Genomic DNA, 25,012 nt, shown 5'->3' with positions numbered 1-25,012 from the left:
CTGGGGTCTGCCCTGTGGACACACAGCGAAGTTAAGAGACACGATGTAGTGGAGGCTGCCAGCCCAGTGCTGGACAGAGTAGGTCCTCAGAATGCTCCATGCATACTCTGTTCCCCTTCTGTCCCCCTGTAGACTCATCCCCCACAGCCCAGCCTGCTCCAGAACGTGGTCCTCTGGCGTCCTGTGGTCCCCTGCCTGTCTCATTTACATCCCTAACACAATTTCTAGGCATGATGTACAGTATGCAGGCCGAAAACCCAGGGAGATTTATTCCATTGCCTGGGCCTAGAGATTGGGGGCGATTTTTTTTTATAAATCCTTGCTGTTGCTGAACAATTTAATATGCCATTGTCTAGGCAACAGAATTCTCCTCAATTTGATTTTAAAGCCAGTATGGGAGGGAGCTTTCCCCTTGCTCTTCAGTGATGTTAGGTGAGGCTGTAAGTCCTGATCGAGGTCAAGTCCTGCTGGGGCCTCCTAGGAACATCAGCCAGATTCTCCTTAGCAGCCCTGCCCCCCCCCCCCCCCGTCTGTCCCCCGTGGGGGGTGATGAGGGTATGGCTGGGAAGAAGCCCTTAGCCACAGGGGACCAGCAGACAGGTCTGCAGTAGAGGACACTGCTTTGGAGCCTGAGTTGCCCATTGGGTACTGGTCCTCAGCTGTGCAAGCTCCAAAATTCAATTTGTTAACCCCTGGAAGTTACCAGATGCTCGGCAGTCACGAGCAGGGAGGGGCCTGGAGCAAACTGGAAAGCAAACGCTCAGCACAGGCAGCCAGAGAGCACATTTGTTCCCTGGAGGCACCGCTCCTTGAGGAGCCAGGCATCCTGCTGGCTTGGGGCTTGGTAGATGGGATGTGGGGAGCAGCACTCCTGCTGCAGGGGTGCAGCCCCGGGCCAATGGTGGGCAGTGTTGCCTGTGGGCACATATCAGCCATGTTTTCTTATACCTGTGTGAGAGTCTGCCCAGGAAGGCAGCTTTCTCATTGCAAGTGTGTTCTCAGGCGTCCTGCCATGCCGCATCCCTGTGGCCCCGTCTCCCTCACCCCTTTCCCTCTCTCATGCTGCAGCCTCCAGCTGCAGGAACAGAAATTAGGTCAACACCGTTGTAGTAGTCTGTAAAATCCTGCCATGGAATCAGAAATGCACCCAATGAGTCAACAAACTGCTCGAGTGGGAGACTGGCCCTGGGCGCCATGGCTTCCACGTTTACCAAAGTGACTTCAGTTTTAGAAACTGAGAAACGACCAAGGAAGCAATGCAACTGCTCAAGGCCCAGTCTTCAGACAGTCTGTTTGAACCGAGCCTGCACAGCAGGACCTGGATATGCCGAAGGACAGCACCCAAGCTCCAAGGGCTGCACAGGCCAGGAAGGAGGGAAATGATCGAGGGGCAAAGCAATCAGCAAAGTCTCATTTCCTTTAAGCAAACCCACGGTGCAAAGCACAAGGCTGTAGCAGGGACAGGTGGGGCTGCGCGAGCCAAGGAAGTCCTGCCCACCCTGGGACATCTTGCATGTGATAGCCAACACCCCGAGCTGTAGGATTCCTCATAAACACTGCATCTGGGCTCAGGCATGCTGCCTCGCTGTTGTTTGGCAGGGAGCCATCACTCTGGGTCAAACACGTGTGGGAGTGTGTGCGGAGCAAAGAGGCCCAGAGTTCTGATTACTGCAACCATTAGAAGAAGAGGTCAAGGAGTGAGCTCAGTGCTCACTTAGAAGAACAACATTGTACAGCTAGAGAGAAATCGATGTAAGCACATCACTCAGCGCTTGGAGGGAGTGAAGAGCAGACTTTGGGACCTGAAAACCTGCCACTGATCCCGGCTGCCTTGCCTTCCTGCTGTGCAACCCCAAGCAAATTAATTTTCCCCTCAGAGCCTTGTTTCCTCACATCTGAATTTCTGCGTGATATTAATGCAATAAAATATTAAATGCGAGATAAGTAACAGATGAGAGGCTCTCAAGAAACTGCTTGCTAAAATATCAATGATGAGAATTATCATCACAACAGTGACAGCTATTATCACCACAGCGTGCATTTATAACCCCCAGGCAGGCTCTAATGGGAACTCAGCTTCTGAAAGTTCTTTTCCTGCATGATTTTCCTGTGAGAGTGACAAAGCACTCAGGTGTGCTTTGTCTTGCCTTGTTAACCTTGCATTTGGAAGCCACAAAGCCCAGCACTCTTTTTTTTAAAAGCAGTTCAATCCACAAATCACTGGGGGGACTCCAGTCACCCACTCAAATCCTATCTCACAGGAGCTGCTGGTGCTGGATGATGGCAGCGGCATCTCCCACGCTTCCATCCTCTGGCCTTCAAGGGGCACGGGGCACTCTGCCTCTAAGGACTCACGAAGGAGTCAGGTGGGCCTTGGCCACCAGCTCTGTGACTCTGTCCGGCCCCTAGCAGCCTTCCCAGCTGCAGCTGCCTTCTGTGCTGTCCAGCCCAGTCCAAACCATGTCACCACAGGAGGTGGGCACGAAGACCCTTGCAGGCTGGCCCCTCAGGACACAGGCACATCTGCCCCAAGCCCAGGCTGGGCTCCATGAAAGAGCTCATCCTGGGTGCTGAAACCGGGCCCGTGGCTTGAAAAGAGTGAGCAAGTCTCACTGACACAGCCCCAGCATGGCCCAGGTCAGCCCCACAGAGACAAAGCCATCCTGCTACAAGGTGACCACAGGCAGGGCACGCAGCCCAGGGCTCCCAAGGTTGCTGATGACAAGGTCCACAAGCCTCCCTCTTGCTCCTGACAGTCCCCACCTTCCATGGACACCTGTACCAGCCCCCAAACACATCTAGTCCAGATCAGACATGGCTCCCCTGACCAGCTGCAGTGCCACGTATCAGCCCCAGAGGGAGAGGCAGGACAATATCACTTGGGAACCCACTGTCACAGCGCTCAGAGGCAGCAGTACTATCATCTGACGAATCCTCCTGGGCACAGAGCAGAACCTCTGTGATGGTGGAGGCTGGTGCAGAGTGGTGATGCCCCCCACAACAGGCTATGCAGGAAGACAATGCAAAAACCCCGCTGGGTTGGCAGCCTGGTTTGTGGGACGCTTCTCTCCTATAAGGAGCAGAGCGCTAAGGCCCTCTTGGTTTCCTTCCTCGCCTCAACCTTCCCTCCCTGTCTGCATGGACCTGGATTCCGTGTGCGCCCACACCTGTTCAGTCTGCTCACTGTGAGTTTGTGAGTGGGGCTGGCACGGCCCATATGCTGTGGGGGACCTTAGTGTCATCAGTGCCTCATTTCGGTGGCATTTGGTGGCTGATGCTGGCCTGGGAGAACAAAAATGGTGGCCTCACCCATAGCAGGTCAAAGGAAGCACAAGGCTGACCTGGACACCCATGTTGCCTGCTATTCCAATTCCCAATTCTCCCAGAGGTGGATAAGCTGTGTTCAGATGATCACAACCCTTCAGAGCACACCACTGTCCCACACCTGTGCTCGGCACCACATAGACCCTAGTGGGCAGTGCAGGGCCTTGACCCAGAGGCCCCCAGCGGGTGGTGGACAGGAATGAGTGTGGGTGCCAAAGACTGAGGCTCACCCCCACCCCAGTTTCACTGCCTTTCCCACGACAAGGGAATAAACCATATGGCTCCATGGTGGAAGACAAACACCCCCAGCCCAGTCAGGGACGGCTGCACCAGGGAGCTGGCTGGAGGGAACAGTGGCCTGTTTGGAAGGCACATGGGAATATGGGACTACAGCCTCTGGGGATGGAGAGGGCAGGCAAGGCCCTAGGGAGGGGTGTGGGGAGCCAGGTAGGCACAGTTTTCCAGCAGAGACCTGCAGAAGAGCAAATCAGAGGCCTGAAAGGAGCAGCAGCAGCAGGAGGAGGCTTCTGGATTCAGACAGAAGAGAAGGAGGAGGAGGAGGAGGAGGAGGAGAGAGGAGGAGGAGGAGGAGGAGGAGGAGGAGGAGGAGGAGGAGGAGGAGGAGGAGAATTCTGTGGAGATGAGGCAGGCGAGCTCTCCCAGCCAGCGCTGAGTCATGGATGTTGGAAATCAATTCCAACCAACCTTAGCAAACAGAGAAATTTCCAAGAAGCATTTGACAAAGTCTATGGAACTGAAGATAAAGCTGACTAATGAGGCCCCAGAAAACACAAGGCCAAGACTCCTTGTAGGAAGCAGCAGTAGGATCCAGAGTTATGTATCAGTCAGGTGTGGCTGCAATGCACTGCCTAAAAAGTGGGTCTCACATCCAGGGGCTCCCAACCTTAAAAATCCCATTCTTCTTGGCATGGCGTGGATGTGGGCTGGGATGGCTCTACTTCATTCTGCCTGGACTAAGTGGGCTGAGTGACCAGCCAAGACACAGAAGACTCCAGTCTTGTCTCCTGCCCTGCTCAGCAACATCCCATTGGCCACACAACAGAGAAGAGTGCAGGAGGGCGTTTCCAGGTAAGGTGCTGGAGCCAGCCACACCCTGGATCTCAGTGACTCCTGCTCCCTGATTCACCAAACCCTGCCCCATGCGGGGGTCGCTTGGGGTGTCTGTTACAGGCCCAGATGCTGAGGGAAGAAGCCCCGAGCTTGTGGAGTGACCTGCAGGAAGCGCTAGGGTGCAGAAAGTGAGGACATGCAAGGGTTTGGGGTACAGGAGTGGCTTCCTCCTCCCCTGGTCCAAGTTTACAAAGCCAAACGGCTCAGCAACCTTCAGGATGGGGAGCAGGGCTTCCAAGGTGGTCCCCGAGGCCACTCTCCACCTTGCACTGCAGCTGGGCCTCCTCGTGGTAAGAGTGGGGCTGTCACCAGGTCTCGTGCTGTGCCTGTGCCTGCTCTCTCGTTCAAAGATAAAACTTTTATTCCAACTGGTGATTTTCCTCTCTGGGCCCCGGCCGAGGCATCTGTTCTATAAACAGGGCCTGGTTGCTAGGTAACAGCCACAGTACTGGTCCTGGATGCCACCAAGGCAGAAGGAAACCAAAGAGATGCAAAGCTTCAACTCCGAAGACAAATATGCAACCAAGGAGGAAGGAGCCCCTGCACTAATTGGAGAGTTACATAAGGGCTGGCGCGGCACTGTCCGCCCACCGCCCCGCAAAGCCAAGCCGTGGGATACATTTAAATGTATTTTACTTCTTAAATTCAGAGAAAGATAGGAAGTCGGTCCGGTAAATATAGTCAACTCTTGATTCGGAGAGGAAACTTCTAATCCAGCAGCTACACCTTCATTAGCCTGTGTGACATGGAGGGGACTTATTAGCGCAATTAGATCTGCAGAGAAGCCGCCCTCAGCATTTCTGGCAGCTGCATCTGGATTTAAACTTTTCATTAAAGCGGGATGGAGGCTTTGCAAATCAATAAGAAGCAGGGGAACTTGCCAAGTGGAAAATGTACAAAGCCCATGAATAGACAGTTCACAAAGGGGCCACAAATGGCCGAAAAATGAATGAAAAAATTTCCAAATTTGTTGGTGACAGAAGAGACACATCAAGATGGTAGTGGAGAATGTTTTTAATCTGGGAAACAGCAAGTATTTTAAAAGCAGTGTATGGGATGGGCCACAGTTAGGGAAGGCCTGCCTGCAAGGTGACTGGATCCTGCCCTGACAGCCCAAAACACGAACCCAATTTCTGGCCAAACAACGGGGTGCCCTGGTTTACAAACACATTTGTGTCACATTATTGACAAAGAGAAGGAAACTGGAAAAAAGTCCTTACAGTGCTATCTATTGGCAAGTGAAAAATCACTTACTCAATGCAAAACTGTTCTTAAGATTGTGAAAGGAAGAAAGCAGATTATATAACTGAATCCTCACGGCGAGCTTACTGTTGTAACGTGAAAATAAGGTAATACAGAAAACCCTGCACGCTGGACTTTCCCAGGCTTCTTCTGTCCGTGGAATGTCAGCATCTGAGCGTCTGAGTGCTCTCCATGGAGCCACAGATGCAGCCCCTGTCCTGCAGGCCACCTGGAAAGCGCCCTGGCTCAGGTGAAGAGCTCAGTCCCTTCTCTGAGCCTGCAGGTGTTGCTGAGTTCCTGCTGCGTCTCTGAAAGAGTGCATAAAGTAGCTCAGCACCTGAGAGCCACAGCTATAAACCAAAATGTGCTGGTGCAACAGCAAGCAGAAACACCAGAATGACATCCAGGAGCTGGAGGCAAATTTGTTTATATCAACGGACACTGATAGGGATCATTTTCAAAATATCAGGCTGGCAAGGTGCAGGAAGGCAGGTATCTATGGAGTTGAAAGGGGAAGTACAGTGGCAGTGTTAGGGGTGATAAACTGTCAACTTGAGAAGTTTAGAAGTTTGACTGACTCAGCAGGGAGACAGGATCCTCGCTTGGTAAATATCCTCATCCTGTGCAAAAAGAGGCACAGGGATTCTCTGAGTGCTACAGCAACCTGGAGCAGGTAGCCTGTGTACAACATAACGGGGGAGAAGAGGCCCCCCCTTTTGCTCTGGCTGCTTTTGCTGGCTGCTGCCTTGAACAGTTGCCCCTGTGCCATGCCACCCTGTCTTGGATTCAGCTGATTATGGACTGAAACCTCCACAAACTGTAAGCTAAATAAACCTTTTTTCATTCATTTTGAGCATCAGGTATTTTGTCCCAGCAATGAGAGAAAAGTAACCAAAACAGGCAGAGTACTTGGCTGTCTTCATTTTTTTCTTTTTGTACTGAGAACTGAATTCAGGACCTTGATCTTGCTTGGCTGTCTTTGATTAATTCTTACAATCTGCATCATGGTGACTGGCTATGTATCACAGTGACCAGTCATTTCTAGGAAACAAAAGTAACAGGAACTATAACCGGAACTATTATGGGCAACTAGCAAACTGGAGTATACTGGGGGAGGTGGAGCACATCTGCTGCTATATGCATGGATAAGAAGGAAGATTCTGGAGCCTGGCCTGTCTGTACTTGCTAGTAAGTGATTCTGTGAAAATTCCCCCTCTGTCTTGTGCCTCCTTTCCACCATATTACTTTCGTAATTGTGGGATAATTTTGCAAACTGAGGAAGGTTGCATCACAGCTCCCTGTGCATGGCAGAGCCCAGGACAGCTGGTCACCTGGATGTCATCAGGGTGCTCCCCCACGCTGCCAGGGTTCTCTGGTAGTCACGCCTCTGAGAGGCACCTCATGCCCGGCCTGGACAAGCAGGGTGCCCCATGGGCTCATTGCTCTAGCACTGCTGGCCCAGTTCCTGCACCTCTGTGACCCCGCCTTGCTCACACTGTCACCCTGTGCCTGGCTGGTTCTCGAGTCCTGTCTAGACCTGTCCCTTTGCCACACTGTCCTCTGAGCTCCTGTGCTCTGTCCCCCTGTTGTGCCCTTTGGAAAGTGCTCCAGCTCCATCCACCTGGCTTTCAATGGATGCTTCATCACTCCTAGATGACTTAAATATTTGTTGCATGGGATGGAGCCATGAATCATTTCAGGAATGACAGTTGTTGTTTTCACAGTTCTGGATGCAGCTGAAGTCCTTGGTGTCCTCATTGTCCGAAGGTCAGGGTCCTGTTTGGGGTCAGAGGACAGCCTACTGTCACTTGGGGCAGGTTGTGTGTGTGGCACACAGGGCCACCGAGGCTACTAGGGCTGTAGCTCTGGTCTCAGAGCAGCATCTGCTGCTTTGGACAGAGCCTGCTGGCTAGAAAGGGTGGCAACCTGGCCACCATGTCACAAGCTGTTGTAGTCTGCTTGTTGGTCTACCTAGGAAGTTATGAATAAGCACTTCCTGTTGCATGGCGCTGCACAAGAGGGAGAGGGGGTGCTGGATTCCATGGGGCAGGGGAGAGAGAGAGAGAGAGAGAGAGAGAGAGAGAGAGAGAGAGAGACCACCTTTAGCACCACTATGGCCCCAGGCTGCTGGGGTCTGAGCTGGGGATGACAGGGAGACACCAGGGATACCAGGGGACTGGCATGGCACCAGTGGCCTCAGGCAAGTCTAGCTAGAGGGGGACGTTGGGGTTAAGCTACATGAGGGAGGGAGGGAGGGACACAGGGTCATAGTGAGGACTGAGGCGTGTGGGGAGACCCCACACGTTCAACAGTAAGCATCCGACCCTGCAGGGTGCCACAGGAAGATGTCTCTGGAAGGAGGGGTGCCAGGCCCAGTGGGGAGGGATCAAGGGTTACCGCCACTGTGTGGATGGAAGGTCACAGGGGGCCGGCTCAATGCACTTCCCAGAGGTCCTGATGCGCTGGACATCCCTGCCTCTGGCACTGCCCCTTGCCCCCGCCCGTGTGTCTTCCCATTGCCCTTGTGGAGCAGACGGAGAACGCCTTTCCTCAAGTAGCTCAGCAGATAGCAGCCCCTTCCCTGCTCTCCCGCCTCCTCCACCCCTGCCTCCCCATTGCACCCACAAAGCCTGGCCTGACCCCGCGCCTAGGACACAGCACCCCACCCCCACCCCCACCCCCAGAGCACAGTGAGATTGCTGCAGCTGACATGAAGTGGGCAGCAGGGCAGAAGGACAGGCTGGGGCTTCCCAGCAGTGTCTGTGTGTTCGAAAGGAATCTTTTCTTTAATTCGATGTACAGTATCTGTTTATTGCAGAAAACTAGGCAACGCCAACAAGACTTTTAGAAGTGGAAGTGTTCTCTTTCTGCCACTTAACAAAGCTGCCTGTTGCAGCTTTGGTTGAGAGCACATTGTTTGTGGCACATTGATTAAATCCCTCACCTTGGTCCCCAAGCCTCGTGGTCACCATCTGTACCCAGGCCTGGCCATGGCCTTATGGTGCATGAACCCCACTGCCCTCTCCAGTGTGGCTTCCTCAAGACAAGGAGAGGCCTCACATCGGTGCGGGGCTAGAGGAGGGAGATGCTCGGGCTGGCCCTGGATCCATCTACTGCCTGGGCAAGGCTGACCTGGATGAAGGTGGACGGCCTGTAGGGTGATCTTCACTGTGACAGGTCCCCACAGTGCATCACTTCAGATTCTCTTTACCCAGACACAGTGTCCCAAGAGCAGACTCTAGCATGGACCCTGGAGTAGGGAGGTAGAAATGTGTCAGCGGAGGCCCACGGGTGCCACAAGGTGCCTCACCGTGAGGAAGGTCAGCGCCTGTCACTTGTTTTTGCTGTGAATCTAAAAGTTCTCTCAAAATAAAGTCTATTTCTTTAAAAGTCAGCAGATTAATTTTTATTCTAAAACACTGAAGAGTTAATAATTATGCAGACTGCAGTCCCGAGGTCTGTCGCTGCTTCTCCTTCCCTCCGTCCCTGCCTGCCAATCCCTTCGCAGTGCTGATGACCAGGAATACTGGGGACCGTGAGTGGGGGACAGCCAGGGGCAGCCCAGCACGCATGGGAAGAAGCAGGAATGTGTGCACAGGGTCGCCCAGGAGGCACAGCAAGGGAGGGGTAGAGATGCGCGGGAGCCTTCTTCGGTCTAAGATGCTGTGTGATTTTGACTCAACCACGTATTTTATGTATCGTAAAATAAAATGAAATGGAAAGGAAGGCAGGCTTTGACACTGAAAACACACGGGGCTAAAGGAACCTGACTGCACACCAGGTCATCGACATAGCTCTGCCGAGAAAAGGTGTCCTTGGTGAGAGTCTAAGAGTGAGACCCAGCTGCAGGGGGCATCCGGACTGCAGTGCTACAGCAACTCTAGGTGTGTCGTGAAACAAGCCAGGCGCGGTGGCGCACGCCTGTTGTCCCAGCACTTGGGAGGCTGAGGCACGGGGATCGCTGTAAGTTCCAGGCCAGCCCAGCCTACAAAGTGAGTTCAGGCCAGCCTAAACCACATACTGAAGTCTTGTCTCAAAAAAGAGAGAGAGAAAAAAGGAACAAAGAAAGCAGTGAATACTTGATGCTGGTCAATAAATATTGTGAAGAAAATAGGTAAATAAAATACTAGAAACCAAAAAGTGATTTAGGTAAAATAGGTTGAATAGAAAATCTGTGATGTTGGTTCATATGGTTAATTTAACATGAATTCATGATTATATCATATATCTGTAAAATTATTGTATAGCTACCTGCTCTGAAATGAAGATATATACACCTTCACATATAGATCACGCCCATATATAAACACACACACATATACACACTCACAGACAGTGTGAATGCGTCCACTCTGCCTCCTAACCCTCTCCCCATGACTGGGACCACATGGTCCTTCTCGCAAGACCATCTGGCCCCAGGACTGGACCCTCATGTCCATCTACAAAGCAGCAGAGTCCTGCCCTGGCTCTGCTGTTCCAAATTTTTTGTTTCCTTCCCAGGAAATACAATGGTTCCAGGCACGACGGGTTATAAGAACCTCAAGCAAATTCTGTGAGTAGGTTGGGGTAGAGCCTTTGGTTCAATCCCCGTGAAAACTCCTCCCCAGCTCTGGCATAGCCTGCAAGCCTGTGGAGTTCTAGAAGAGGACTTGGGGCAGGGCTAGTGCTCAGGGGACAGCCTTGGGGACAGAGCTGTCACCAGGCCTCTCCTTAAACTTCTCCACCCTCAGGTTCCCTGCAACAGTGGCAAAATGAGAAATAAAGATGGAAAAGTACTCGACAGCAAGCAACAGGACTTTACACAGAGAGACATGAGCGGATGGAGCAGGGGCTTTGCCTGTAACTGATTTTTTCCCCTGTCTTTATGTTCTTTGAAGCTCTGGGGAAACATTAAGGTATTAGCATTTGCTAAATGTGTAGAGAGATGTTTGTTGTTTTTATCTGTATTTTCCCACATTTTAAGGACACAGTTGTCCCTCACACTTATCAGAGATAATTCCAGGGCTGCAGCCCCTCACGGACACAGTGACAGACTCACACACAACCTGCATGACCTCCCAGGAGCTCTGGGTTACCTTGTGGTCACTGATTCCCAATAATGAGCTGTTGCAGGGATGGCTAGGGAATGATGAGTGGGAGAGGCCGCACAGGCTCGCTATGGGCACTCTGGGCCTATTAAAGACTTCTGTTTGGGACTGGCTGAATTTGGAGCTGCGGGAGCTCGTGGGTGTGGGGCGCTGATGGGGTGCCAGGCACTGAATATGCGCTCCCAGCCTCATTTCTGAATTAAGTGAAAGAGAGCAAAGAGTGGGACTGAGGACATTAGGGAAACAGGTTTGAGCCTCCTGTGGTTTACATAAAGGGTAAAGGGGAGGAGAAGAGGACAGGTAGGAGGAAGAGAAGGAAGAGGAGAAGCAGGAGGAGGAGGAAATTCATCTGTAAACACTTGCACTTCATTACCCACAAATCTCTGCAAACCTGTGTCTTGGGCAGGTGGCACCTGCAGCAGCTTGCCGACCACCAGGAGGGAATCTGGCCTCCGAGTTCTGCCCCAGGAATCTTCCCATTGCGTCCCATGCAGAAACAGCCAGGCTGCACTCGGAGGGGCTCAAGTGTACCCAGTGGTCCTGCCCGGGAAGGGGCTGGGGGCAGAGGAAGCATGAACTGGTACCATGTGCTTTGTATCACATCACTGTGCGCTGACTAGTGTCTTAGATAGAGAATAAATTTATTGACTGCTTTTTAAACAGTTTTGTAGTTGTGAAGGTCCTGGGAGGAACCACAAGGCTCTTCCAGGCAGCAACTTGTCCTCTTCGAGTGGGTGCTGGGTTCTGGGAGTGGCTGGGACTCGGGATAGGAGGAAACCAGAGGGGCAGGGGATGGAGGCTTAGAGGGGCGTGTGGGGCCTGGAACATGGGTAGGGACAGCCAGGCAGATGCAATTGCTTGGCCTGCACGGTAATTTCTGGCGGGTCTTCCACTTCAGGTGCATGTGGTCCACAGCCTTTGAGGGGTAGCTAGACCCGCAATCTAACGCCACCTTGCCCAGAGGCTGCCGGGAGACAGCAGAGGCAGAGGTGGCTGGGCCCAGGGGTGGGAGGCAGGCAGGCCAGGGTGTCCTTCCCCAGTGAACATCAGCTGCTGGGCACTCAGCCCAGGGCTCGGGATAGAAATATAATCTGCTAATTAAGCTAATTGTCTGAAAGGCATTTTTCTTGTATAGTCATCGAAAAGAGGCATAATGAGTGTAAAAACAAAGGGATCTTTCATTTTCTCATCCCCGCCTTACATCCATCCGAGGACTCGCCTGGTGGGCGTAATTAGAAGCTCTTGCTGCAGCCCTGAAGCTGGTTTCCCAGGGGACACGGAAGTCGCCTCCCTGCTCTCCATGGAGCTCTGGCACTGGAACGTTCCCCTCCACATGCATCACCTGGATATTCTCCACTCCTCGAAGATGGACTTGGGGGACACTGAGACGTGGACACTGCCATCCAGGCCCCACCTCGCCTGTGCATGGGGGAGCTATTCTGGTCAGAAGAGCCTGGACCTGGGGTGGGGACCAGGGTCACAAGGTCACTGAAGACCAGGGCCCCAGGTCTACAGGTGGGGTGCAGGTTGCTGACAGGAGGAAGAGATCACTGATGGGCAGGGACAGAGAAACAGTCGAATGGGTACTTCCGCTTCCCGTGCTCCTTGACAAAGCTGTCTCTGTGCAGCTGTTCTGCCTTGTTCTGGGGCCACCAGCTGACCTGGCTCGGCATCCTCGGGCAAGGGCAGCCTGTTGGCAGTCAGGGAGCAGGGAATAGCAGCAGGGAGCGTCCCTGGGATGGACCGGGAGCCTTTGTTTCCTCTCAAGATTTAGCTCCAGTTGTCTCCATGAGAATGGGTTTGGGGGTGCTTCTACCACTGCCTGTCCCTCCCTGAAGATGCTCTTCTGCATTCGGCCACGTTCTCCCAACTTCCAGACGAACCCTTTGCACCAAGTCCTCGTCCCTGTGTCTGCTTCTGGGGGGCTCAAAGGAAGAACTACCCTGCAGATCCAGCAGAAGGTGGTTGTGCCTGTAAACCGCCACCCATGTGAGCCTTCTATTCACCGGGGTCCTGGTCCCAGCTCCCCCTGCCCCTCTACCTTAGGCTGCAGCTTTCATGGCTGTGAGCTACTCCCTGGGAGACACCAAAGAGACTGTCCGAGGGACATGGAGCTTCTGGGGGCCTGGGCTGGGCCTGCCCTGCTTTAATCTGTGCTTATCTAGTTTCCCTGCGGCTTCAATCAGAAGGAGGCACTGCTAATGCCCTGAGGAAGGTGGCACCCAGAGCCCTCAGCCACTGCACACTGAGCCCCTGCCCCCCACCGGACCCCTGGCTCCGCAGCCTGCACAGAGCCCCATGGGCCTTGGGGAGATGTCTGCTGGCCTCGCCCTTGGCCAGCACCCAGGGGTCACAGTAGCTGCCCCCACCACAGGAGATGCGGTGCATTGTCATGGAGACCCTTGGGGAGGGAATCTGGAAAACCTTCACTGAATCTCCAGTCCACGCTTTTGCTTCACACCCTTCCCATTTGGTCGGTGGGTATTTGTGACATGCTTGCTGGTCACAGAGGCACTTCCTTTCCTTGGAGCCTGCAAGAGACCAACAATGGGCTCCAACAAGACAGCCACACCCAGCCCCAGGAACCTGCAGGCGCGTTGGCTTCACAGCAAAAGAGACTTTATAGACACGAGGAAGTCAAGGATCTCAAAGAGGGGAGAGGCCCTGGCTTATCAGGTGGGCCCAGTGCAGTCAGGAAGAGAGAGAGGAGGCAGGTTCAGAGATGAAAGGGGCCGTGCACTGAAGGAGGAGGGCAGCCTTCTGGCCGAAAGGCAGGAAGTGGGTTCCACAACTTCTGAAAAGGAGCACCGACCTCTGGTGCTGTGACTTAGCCCATTGGGCCTCATTGCAGGCTTCCAGAACTACAGGATGGGACACTGGGGTGGTTTTCAGCAGGTTATCTGCTACCCCAAACTAGTGGAGAAACAAGTATGGCATCTTTACACTGTGCCCTCTGCCAGGGACACCCTGCCTTCCCTTCCCACTTCCTGCCCACAAACCCGCTGACCTTCCATCCCTGGTTCCAGGGTCAGCTTCTGCTCGGGAGCTGCACCTGCCCTGCCCCTGCAGCTATTGCCCACCTCAGGAAGCCCCAAGCCCGTCCCCAGCTCCTGCCTTCCAAACACTGCAATCAGTGGGAACACTTTCCCTTCTGCACCTCTGGTACTGCTGGACATTGCCAAGAATTTTACTGCAACAGAGGGGAAAGGCAATGACTTCTCAGACTATAAACAGGAGGAAACTCCTGATGTCTGTAAACATAATTTTGTTTTGGTCCTAAAAATTCCAGAGTGGCAATAAAGTGCTCACAGGTGTGTGTATCTCTATGTGTGTGTAACTCGTCCGAATTGAGACACTGTGGTTGGGAAATGGGCACAAACTCACTTGCCCTGGACATGCCAGGAGGGCTGCTCCCAAAGGCCTTTCCTGTGGCACAGGCCCCTCTGGGTGGAGATGCCACCTGTGTGGCAAGGACCTTGGGCACACTGTAGGTTCCTGCAGAGTTGGCTTGGGGCAGCTCAGAAGCAGCAGTGTGGCCACAGTTCTCTGATCAGGAGCACCCCAGGCCCCTACCCCAGGTTATCTCAGATCTCCACCTGGAGAGACTCTGAGGTGCCCCACACAGACCAGGAAGGCAGAGTGTGGTCTGGATGAACCAGGGAACCATTACCCAGTAATCAGGCTGTGCATCTCCAGGTGACAGTTGGCTCTGTCTCTGCAGCACCGTTATCATTTGCTGAGAAGCCAGGCATCATAGCTGGGAAGTGACAGCCAGGGCGAGGTTCCCATCTGCCCAGCAACAAGGCTGGAAGAAGCTGTTTCTTACCATGGCCACACTGACTGATGTCATGGTTTGTATCTGGATGTCTCTCAGAGTCTCATGTGGTCATGGAGGTGGCTTGAGTCTAGTGTTTGTGATTGGTTGGTTGTCTAGCACTGGGATTGGTAGTGTGAGTGCTGTACCCACCCTGGTGTGGGGAGCAGGCATCAATCAATCTAAGGGAGGGAAGGAAGGAGGCGTTTTTCCCTTTTACCCATTTGCTCTTGTCAATTTGGAATCTGCCACAGCTGCTCATGCAGCTGCACCTCAGCCATGCCACCCCACCTTGGAGCCAGCTGGGTATGCACTGAAACCTCTAAAAATAGTGAGCTAAATAAACCTTTGCCCCCTTTATTTTGGGTGTCAGGTATTTTGTCCCAGCAGCAAGAAAAAATTAACCAAGACAATTGACTTCCAGGCCCAGGACCAAAGCCGGGTCTGGATGGCGGCTGATGTGATGTTGGCTTCTTTTGGAAGAGCCAGGATCTGCAGTCTCCATCCAGGATGCATGAGGGCAGGAACCTGTCATGAAGACGATCTTCATACCCTCGACTGTGGGAGCTGATGACCTACACAGGAGAAATGAGATGTGTTCATTCCTGGGAAAGTTGGCAGTTATTATTACCCTGTTCCTGGCAGCGTCCTGGCCTCTTGTTCCCATGAAGTGTTGTACCTTGGGAGGCTGAGACAGGAGGATTTCTAGGCCAGCCTGAACTATGTAGCAAGACCTTGTCTCATATATGTATGTATATACGTATATACAAAAGGTCTGGAGATATAGCATAGCGCAAAGACTCTGGGTTCATTCTCCCATACTGCAAACAAGTAAACAGAAAATCCCAAATAACTGGTCGAGCTGTACTTGGAAGTAATTTTTCCCAGGACAGAAAACACACTTTTGCCAATGAAAGGTGAACGTCCTTTTGGCCTGAAGGGGTCCGTGGTGAGGTACTTTGTGTCTCCTCCTGGAATAAAGATTCCCACCTCCCCAGGAGCGCCCCAGCTCCTCTCCTGCACTGGCACCTGGAGAAGCTCAGAGGTCCCTGTGGCCTGGCAGGACGATGGGCTGGGCTCTCTCTCTGTGTGTCCTCTGGGGCCCACCAGCCCCAGCGCGGGGTGTGGTTTCCTGGCCTGTGGCTCCTAACTGCACCATGCCTGGTCCTGAGAAGCCAGGTTGCAGACTGCTGGACTAGGTCTGGCCTTCGCCCTGGCCGGAAGGTTCTCTTCCAAGGTGTCCTTACTCTGCTGCAGGTTTCTCTGCACTCGCGGGCTCCCCAGAGGCATCTGTGCCCACCCTGGGCACTGACTGGGTCGTGGCTTCCACAGTGCCACTCTTGAGCTACCATTCAAACTGAGGCTCTGCCCCGCCTGTCCCCTGCATCCCCGAAGGACTGAGAGCCCTGCCATTTCACCTGCAGTCTCCCCAGCCTCCTCCCTGCTTCTTAGGCCTCAGGCTCTGACCACTGGGTATGGAGTCACTGTCCACTGAGAGACATCGAATCTTCATCCGCAGGGCCCAGTGTCCTTTCATGAAATGGAAATGAATTTCATCACAGGAGGGGAAGGACGCATAGCTCCAGCTGCTTAGCTCCCAGCTTGTGAGCTATCAGCTCCACGCTGGTCACTGTGACAGAGAAGCAAAGGTCTGGAGGAGACACACACACAGCTGTGATGCCACAGTCCCCTATCTGCCTGCCCAAGCGCAGTCTGCAGCAAGAGGAGTCTGGCGGCCACTGCAGGGCAAGGGGCCTCCTGCCCTCTGACCCCTTTTCATACCGCAGAGTGTGTCCTGCCTGCCCCACCCACCTGGCATCTGTGGCTGGCGGAAGGAGCACCGGGCCTTTTCCAGATCTGCTACTCTCACACCTCCCCAAGGTGCCTCAAGGTGAACGGCCTTGATTTGGACCCCAGAAGCTGACTTCCCAGGGGTTCCCTGGAGGGGAAGGAGGACCTGAAGGAAGACAGCAAGGACAGGAGCAAGATCCGGCCTGCTGCCGGCCCCTCAGGGGTAGAGATCAAAGTCATCCCTGGATGCTGGTGCTTTGCAGCTACCTGTGCCACCTCTTGGGACATGAAACTGGCTGGTGCACCCTTCTCCTCTTTCACCCAAGGGTCATCAGGGACAGCCACAGACCCAGGGAAAAGCTCTTACTCCAGTTTCTTGGGCAACCAGAAAGACCAAGTGACACAGTTAGGTCCACAGACACCCACATGGATGTGGACTCAGGATTTGTGGGAAAGTGGCTCTTGGGTGTGGTGCCTCCTGCCCCTTCCTCTAGGCCTCTGGCTGCCTGGAGTGTGGCCATGGCAGCAGCATCTTGAGGCTGTGACAGAGCAGTCTAAAGAAATAGAGACCTCTGAGTTCTGATATCCTTCCCAGTACTCCAAGGAGGCTGAAGCAGGAACACTGCAAGTTTGAGCCCAGCCTGGGTTATTTAGTGACTTAGCAAGACCTTGTCTCAAAGGAAAGCAGTAAAAACAAAACAAAACAAAACAAAACAAAACAAAACAATGGTTGTGGATGTAGCTCAGCCAGGAGGGACTGGGTTCAGTCCCCAGTCTGCAAAACAAAACAAAAACAAAACACCTAAGCTAACACGCCAAGTCATCTGAGAGAGATGAGCCCCAGTCCTATCTAGGCCACTTTTTTTTAGATTTTCTGTTGCCAGAAGCTGAGCCACATCTGTACCCAGAGCATTGGAAACAGCAGTGACTTTTCCTGGAGGAGCCATGCTCCCAATGTCAGGGCATGATGACTGCAGGTTTCAGGGTGGGCATGGGAGACAGGGAGGACCTGGAAAGTAGGGTCCAGAGATGGGGAGAGGGTGGGGAAGGGGAGGCAGGAAGAGGAGCAGAAGGAGGACGAAAATAATTAGAGTACATAATGTGCTTGCACCAATACTCCACACAGAGCTCCCTGCTCCATTACAAATGCACACTACTTAGAAAGAGAAGCAGAGAAGTGGGGTGAGGACCTCGTGGCTGGCATGCTGCAGGGGGACTCTGGGAGGTGCAGAAATGCTGCAGGTGGGTCTAATTAGGTACGTGATGTAAATCTGCTCTTTTGTCTGTGTAATATGCAGTAACAGCTGCCCCACTTGGAATAAACTGTGAGCAGATGACCCTGTGTGCAGAAGATCCTGAAGTGTCTGCCACAAAGCGCGTAGAGCAAGCTCAGCAAATTCCTAAGACACAAGGTCAGTGTGTGAAGATCCCTAGTGTTTCTATACAGTGGGATGAATAAGCCAAAATGAAGTTGAGAAAACAATACCATTTACAATAGTATCTGAAGGAGTAAATACCTAGGAATAACATTAAGAGGAGTAGCACAACATTTAAAATCTGAAAAATCAAAGGTTTTTTTAAAGGAAGATAAAGAAAATTTGAATAACTGGAAAGATGGTCCACTTCGTAGATCAGAATATTTAATGCAATGAAGGTGGCAATGCTCCATGTCTTTGTTACTTTTCTTGTTGCTGAAACAAAATACCCAACACCCAAGGTTAAAGGATAAAAGGTTAATTTAGCTCACAATTTGTGGAGGTTTCGGTCCATAGTCAGCTGGCTCCAAGGCAGAGCGGCATGTGACGGAGCGGCAACTGTTCACAGCAGCACAGATGGCAAAGCCCTCAACAGTGTCTTTCAGCCCTGGAGTACTCTGTCTAGGCTACTGGGGTTAGGGCTGTGCCACCCATCTGTGGACTGATTCAGTGAACACCTTCCCTTAATCCCAGCGTCTCACACTCTAGATCCAGCCTCCTTGAAAAAGTCACATCAAGACTGTGGCTTTGCCAGGGGACATCCAGACACAAGTCACAACACTACAAAAATTCAGATGGAAATGCAAGTTATTCAGAAGAGTGAAAGAAATCTTGAAAAGAACAGAAATAGGAGACTGCTTTCTGATTTCAAACCTACAGTAAAGCTGTGGTGATAGAAAAAGAGTGTGATACAGGAAGGAGGACACAGATATATCTGAGCCCAGAGGGTTGGGAGTGCAGAGATAACCCTCACATTTCTGGTTAATGAATTTGCTTTTTTTTTTTTTTTTTTTGAGACAGGGTCTCACTATGCAGTTCACACTGGCCTTAAACTCACTTAGTAGCCCAGGCTGGTCTTGAACTTGCAATGATCCTCCTGCCTCAGCCTCCTGAGTGCTGGGATTACAGGAGTGCACCACCTCGCCTGGCTGGTTAATAAATTTTCATCTAGAGTTCCAAGATAATTCAACTGGAGAAAGAAGAGTCCATTTGACAAAGGTACTGGGTAAACTGCTTACTCACATGGAAAAGACTGAATTTAGATTATACACTGTTTACAAAAATTAACTCAAAAATCATTAAAGATCTAAGTGTAAGAAGCAAGAAACTTAACTCTTACAAAAAAGTAAAGAAATAAAATATTGCTGACTTTGAATTTGGCAATATTCCTTAGACGTGATATCCAAAGCACAACAATAACAACAATAAAAACAAAAAGTTAAGTTAGACTTCATCAATATTGAAATCATTTGTGCATCAATTCTAGCAAAAAAGTAAAAGATAACTCATGGGTTGGGAAAAATACGTGTGAATCTTTTTTTCTTTCATAAAGACCAGTCTCTAGAATCAATCTATAGAATTCTTATAATGCAGCATTAACCAAACAACCCGGTTTTAAAAAGTGGCAAAGGATTTGACTAGGTAAATAGCCGGTGGAGGTATTCTCAGTTTGATTAGCCATCAGGGAAATACAAACCAAAACCAAGATGAGGCCCTAGGAAGCACCCACTGACTACAACTATAATCACAATGACGGAGAGTTACAGTGTTAGCGAGGATGTGGAGAAACCGGAAAGAGAGGAGAACAGTGCAGATACTTTGCAAACAGGATGGCGGTGTTGTGGTCCAGGTCTAGATGTCTCCTAACCCTCCTGTGACTATAGGTGGAATCTTTGGGATTGGGATGGATCTGGGGGCTCATACCTGGCTTGCTCTTTGGAGGTGGGGTCAGGTGAGAGAGGTGGTCACTGTGGGCGTGACCCAGCTGGTTCCTCTCTTCCCAGCTCCTTTCTTGACTCTGCTTCTCGTCTGTTGTGTTGTGAGCAGCCCTTCTCTGCCATGCCCCTCTTCCCTGCCATCCTGCTTTGGCAGCCAACCTTGCAAGATGTCTTAGTTACCTTCTCATTGCTGAGACTTAATATCCAACACCCACAACTCAAAGGAGGAAAGATTCTTTTGGCTCACAGTTCCTAAGTCCATAGTAGGCAGCTGCAAGGCAACAAGGGGGTATGCAGAGGAGCCCTGCAGAGGAGACAGAGCCCAGGCCACGGCGAGCAGGAAGCAGAGAGGGATTAAGGGAGGCGGATGGGCTGTACATTGTTCCAGGCCATGCCCACAGTGACCATCTCCTCCTACCAGGCTTCCCCTGCCAGCATCACACCAGCTGTAGACAGGATTAATCCAGTACCAAACATCGTGATCCAGTACCACACACCTGCAATGCAGTACTACACATCCGCGATCCTGTACCACACACCCATGATCCAGCATCACACACCTGTGATCCAGTACTACACACTCACGATCCAGTACCACACACCCGTGATCTAGCACCACACACCTGTGATCCAGTACCACACACCTGTGATCCAGTACCACACATGCATGATCCAGCACCATACACCCATGATCCAGCACCACACACCCGTGATGCAGCACCACACACACATGATCCAGCACCATACACCTGTGATCCAGCACCACACACCTGTGATCCAGTACCACATACCTGTGATCCAGTACCACACACCCGTAATCCACTATCACACACCCATGATCCAGCACCACACGCCCGTGATCCAGCACCACACACCCATGACCCACTATCACACACACATGATCCAGCACCATACACCCGTGATACACACCTGTGATCCAGTACCACACACCCATGATCCAGCACCATACACCCATGAACCAGCACCACACGCCCGTGATCCAGCACCACACACCCACGATCCAGCATCACACACCCACGATCCAGCATCACACACCCATGATCCAGCACCACACACCCACGATCCAGCATCACACACCCACGATCCAGCACCACACACCCACGATCCAGCATCACACACCCACGATCCAGCATCACACACCCATGATCCAGCATCACACACCCATGATCCAGTACTACACACTCACGATCCAGCACCACACACCCGTGATCCAGCACCACACACCTGTGATCCAGCACCACACACCCGTGATCCAGCACCACACACCCGTGATCCAGCACCACACACCCATGATCCAGTACCACACACCTGTGATCCAGTACCACACACAGGTGATCCAGTACCACAAGGCATGATCCAGTCACTTGCAGAAGCCCCACCTATGAGCACATGAGGCTTTTTGGTGGGGAGGCATCTAGATACTAACCATAAAAGAAGGAGTAAAGGCTGGGGATTTAGCTCAGCAGCATAGGTGCTTACCTTGCAAGTGTGTGGTCATGAGTTTGATCCCAGGTACCGATTTAAAAAAAAAAAAAGTACTGAGGACTACTAAAACATGAACCAGAATGGACCTCTTTTTCTTTAAGTTGCAGGTGTCTGGTATCATGACCCAGTGACATAATGAAATGAAAAGTCTCACATCAGCCTCAGAGATGAGGGGAGGGGTCTTCTGTATCCCAGATTCCTGTGCTACCTCTTTTTTATGCCAACAAGGCATTGGGACGGTCTTACTGCCACACACACACTTGGCATTACATGTATAGACTGTACTATCGAAACCCTAATTGGTTTCCTGTTACTTTAAACGAAGGCTCAGGATTGGCTGTGCCTGCCAGCAAATGAAGGATTGAAAGAATGTCTCTGAGTGGTTCTGCAAACAGCACCAGATTCAAATGAAGGACTGAAAGAATGAGTTTCTGATTGGTCCACAGTAGCTCTCGTCTGATTGGTTCTGTGTAAGTGATGGTGATGGTCACTGTTTTAGGAGTGTCCCTCCCCACTGGAAGTGTCCCTCTCCTGTTGTTTTGTCTTACCCTGGACTTTCTGGTAAGTGAACCAATTCATTTCTCTGTTCCGTTTAAAAGTTTATGTTTGGTTTCTGTCACTTACAACCGGAAAAACCCTGACTCCTACAACAAGACTGCAACCTGGTTTTGTAGGGTTTATCGTGCTTTGGAATCTAACTCGGCTTTGGAGCGTGTAGTTCTCAGCTACACAAATAAACCCCAAGTGGGGGAAGCCATGTCCCAGGCCCCTCTCCCAGGGCTACAAGGGTAGGAGCCCAGGGTCCCTGGCTTAGAATCCAGCTGGCTCTGTCACCCAAGCAGGGAGGCTATTTCCCTTTCCACGTGTCTCACTTGACAGTGTCACAGCAAAACTGCAGAGTAAGTGAACTCATTAAAGCCATCAGTCATTTGATCTGGGGATAAAAATTACACACAATGCAGTCAGTTTCTGAAAAGCTATGTGAAATTTATTCAAGCTATTCAATTCGGCAAAGCCAGACAATGAATAAAAAATTTTTAAGCTGGAAGAATTTTTGACATCATCTGGCCCAAGACCTTCTTCTACTTTACAATTAATTAAATAACAAAAACACTTTCCTTCCTATTTGTTTAAAATACTAGCATTAAGTTCTTATTTTGCTCTAAATTAGCCCGTGCTGCTGCTGGATTTGGAGCCACAAGAGTCTCTTAATGACCTGTTTTCTGATGCTAGCCAAACGCCACCAGCTCATTAAAGTTCATTTCGGAGCAGACTTAAAGTTGCAGTGTGATTGGTGCCTGGGTTTGAAGGCATCTGAAGACTGGAAGTACAGGTGCAGTCGAGGTCAGAGGAGAGCGCAGAGAGCAGCTGTATCCAGAGGCAAACAGTGGAGTCCACACTCGTGAGCGGACAACCACCAGGCCCTGTGTGCTGGGAAGCAGGACCAGGAGACTGGAGAGCTGAAGTGGGGATCTGGGTGAAGCTGCAAGCCAGCAGAGGTCGGGAAACGGGGCAGAGGGCAAGGGCGTCAGGACTGGCAAAGCACCACACTCAGGCCGAGGGACATCCCGAGCTGAAAGGTGAGGGCTCTCTTCCTGCCCTGAGCTGGCCTCAGACCCGGCCTCGCCGCTCACCTCTGCCCACTCTCCTCCCTGCTCATCCCTTCTGCTTGCTCTGGCCCACTCCCCTTGGTGCTGGACTGGTACCAGCCCGCTGGACTCACTTCCAGGGTGCCTGCAGCACCCCCATACTGCCCCTGAAGACAACACCCAGGAGGGAACATCTGGCTCCTGTGGTGCTCGGATGTCGGTCACCAGATTTATGCAGGTTCCGCCTTCTGACCAGGGTGCCAAGTCCCTGAAAGCATTCTCCCTGCAGCTGTTCTCCCAAACCAGGCACGCTTGTCACCGGTGCCCAACACATGCACCAATTAAATATACAAGGTCCCTGGGCAGAGCTTTCACTTGAGCTGAGAGCAAGAGGCTTTGCTAATAAGCTGCCCTGGATCTCACTGGTTTTGTGCTTCAGTGTTTGGACTCGCTTTAGGGGCTATTGGCCCAAACAAAACCCACAGGGGCCTTTTAAGTAAAGGACCCAGCGTGCAAGTTCACAGCAAAAATAAAATAATGAATACCCTAGGGATCTTGAAGCCAGGGCAGTAATTTCAAATTTGTTAGACTTATTTTCTGACCAGCTTGGGAGCTAGGGCATGGCTCAGAGTGCCCCTTAAATGTACTGTTAATAAAGGACATCCCACCCGCGTCCCCAGGGGAAGGACATTGGCAAGGGAGCCACTGCTGGGAGACAGCTGCTTTACCTGGCAGCTAATGGCTGATCCTGGGCCAGGGAGGGAGGAGAAAGTAGGTGGAAACGCAATCCTTGTTTGGGTACAACAGTATCGGTGACATGACCAAAACTACTATTTCATGATATTAGATAATTACTGAGAGTATTTCAATATGGTAATGGTATTATGGTTCTGCAGCTAATAAAAGGACCATTATGTTTTAGAGATAGATATGCATGATTCTCTAATGAAGTGATCATTGCTCTGGAATTTGCTTTAAAATGAGGAATGGTGTGGGTACTGGGTAAGTGAGGACTTGTTGTTTTTCTCTACTTGTGTATATGCTTGAAATCTTCCATAATGAAAAGTTAAAAGTAACAGCACAGTAACCATAACCATGTCAACTTCTGGAACACTACAGTTCACTGTGTTCTCAGGCCCGGAGGGGTGTAGCATCCTCCTGGTCCAGGGAGGAGGATGCTGGGAAGGGGTGGTATCTTCACTATTTTTCTCTCAGTGCTGAGAGAAAATATTTGCTGCCCAAAATGAAGGGAGAAAAGTTTTATTTAGCTTACATTTTGTGGAGGCTTCAGTCCATACTCAGCTGGCTCCAAGGCAGGGTGGTGTGGCTGAGAGGCAACTGTTCATGGCAGCCAGAGCAGATATCAAAAGTGACAAGAGCAAAAAGGACAAAAAGAAAAGCATGCCTCTTTCCCTTCCTTATATTGTATGCCAGCTCCCTGCCCCTGGGTGGGTGCAGCACTCAAACTGTTGATCCCAGTGCTGGACAACAAACCAATCACAAATGCTAGATTCAGCAACCTCCATTTCTGTATGAGGCTTTGGGGAGATATCCAGACACAAACCATAACAGGTTGAATGTCCCTCAAACAGTTTCATTCTGGGGTTAGAACCTTCCATAGCACTGACCCATTCCTGGCTTTGAGGGCTTGGAGTAGGAGGAACAAGGAGACCACAACTGCCCTTTCTCCAGTTCTGGAGGAACTTGCTTCACATCAGGGGTCTGAGCTGGTCTTGCTCTCTATGGCCAAGCACACGTCTCAGAGTCAGTGAGTGACTGATTAAATAGTCAAGTTCCTGAGAGGCTTGCTGTGCCCCAGGCTGGCCACATTCAGCAGGTGCTTGCCCCTCTTGTGATGCCTGTGCAGCAAAACTGTGCAAAAGGACTTTGGGAAACATTTCTTCTCTTTGCTCTTTCAGGTTCTGTGCTTGGTACTTTGGCAGCTTAGATTTTGAGAGTGATTTGTGGAACAAGCCTCCTACCTGGGCACTGCCTAAACTCTGCAACTACATTCTTACAAGATGATGAGAAATTGAAAGGTGGCATGGCCAGGGGTCCTGAGGCCACAGAGAGATGGCGACTCACAAGGAATATGGACCACGGGCATCAAAAACCCCACTGGGGTGTTTCCACCTCCGTGAAGGGAGCTGTGATTTGAACTTGTGTTTGGTTGTGACTCTCAAGATTTCACTTTTTGATCCCCAAAGACCCCCTCTCCCCACATTTCAAGTCTGTATTTATTGGTTTACTGGCTTCTCCACTCTGAGGTTGTGTTCACAAAATTCAGCCATTCGAATGCTGAAGTCATCGTTTTCCTTCCAGTTTGTTCCCTTCC

General features: G+C 51.4%; 1 long non-coding RNA gene across 1 annotated transcript; it reads right to left on the bottom strand.

Moving 5' to 3' along the window:
* Positions 1-14,927: 14,927 nt before the first annotated feature.
* On the bottom strand, positions 14,928-21,340 carry LOC134478613 (uncharacterized). The gene is made up of 2 exons (XR_010051365.1): positions 21,083-21,340; positions 14,928-15,173 (listed from the first exon to the last, which is right to left on the bottom strand). It is a non-coding gene; the product is annotated as an uncharacterized LOC134478613 (long non-coding RNA).
* Between the last annotated feature and the right edge of the window lie 3,672 nt (positions 21,341-25,012).

The sequence above is a fragment of the Cavia porcellus genome, unplaced genomic scaffold (assembly GCF_034190915.1).
Source record: "Cavia porcellus strain 051 isolate PalLab524CR breed Dunkin Hartley unplaced genomic scaffold, mCavPor4.1 scaffold_14, whole genome shotgun sequence".
NCBI classification, from domain to species: Eukaryota; Metazoa; Chordata; class Mammalia; order Rodentia; family Caviidae; genus Cavia; species Cavia porcellus.
Note: the sequence above shows the minus strand (reverse complement) of the source record. Positions and strands in the feature narration are given on the sequence as shown.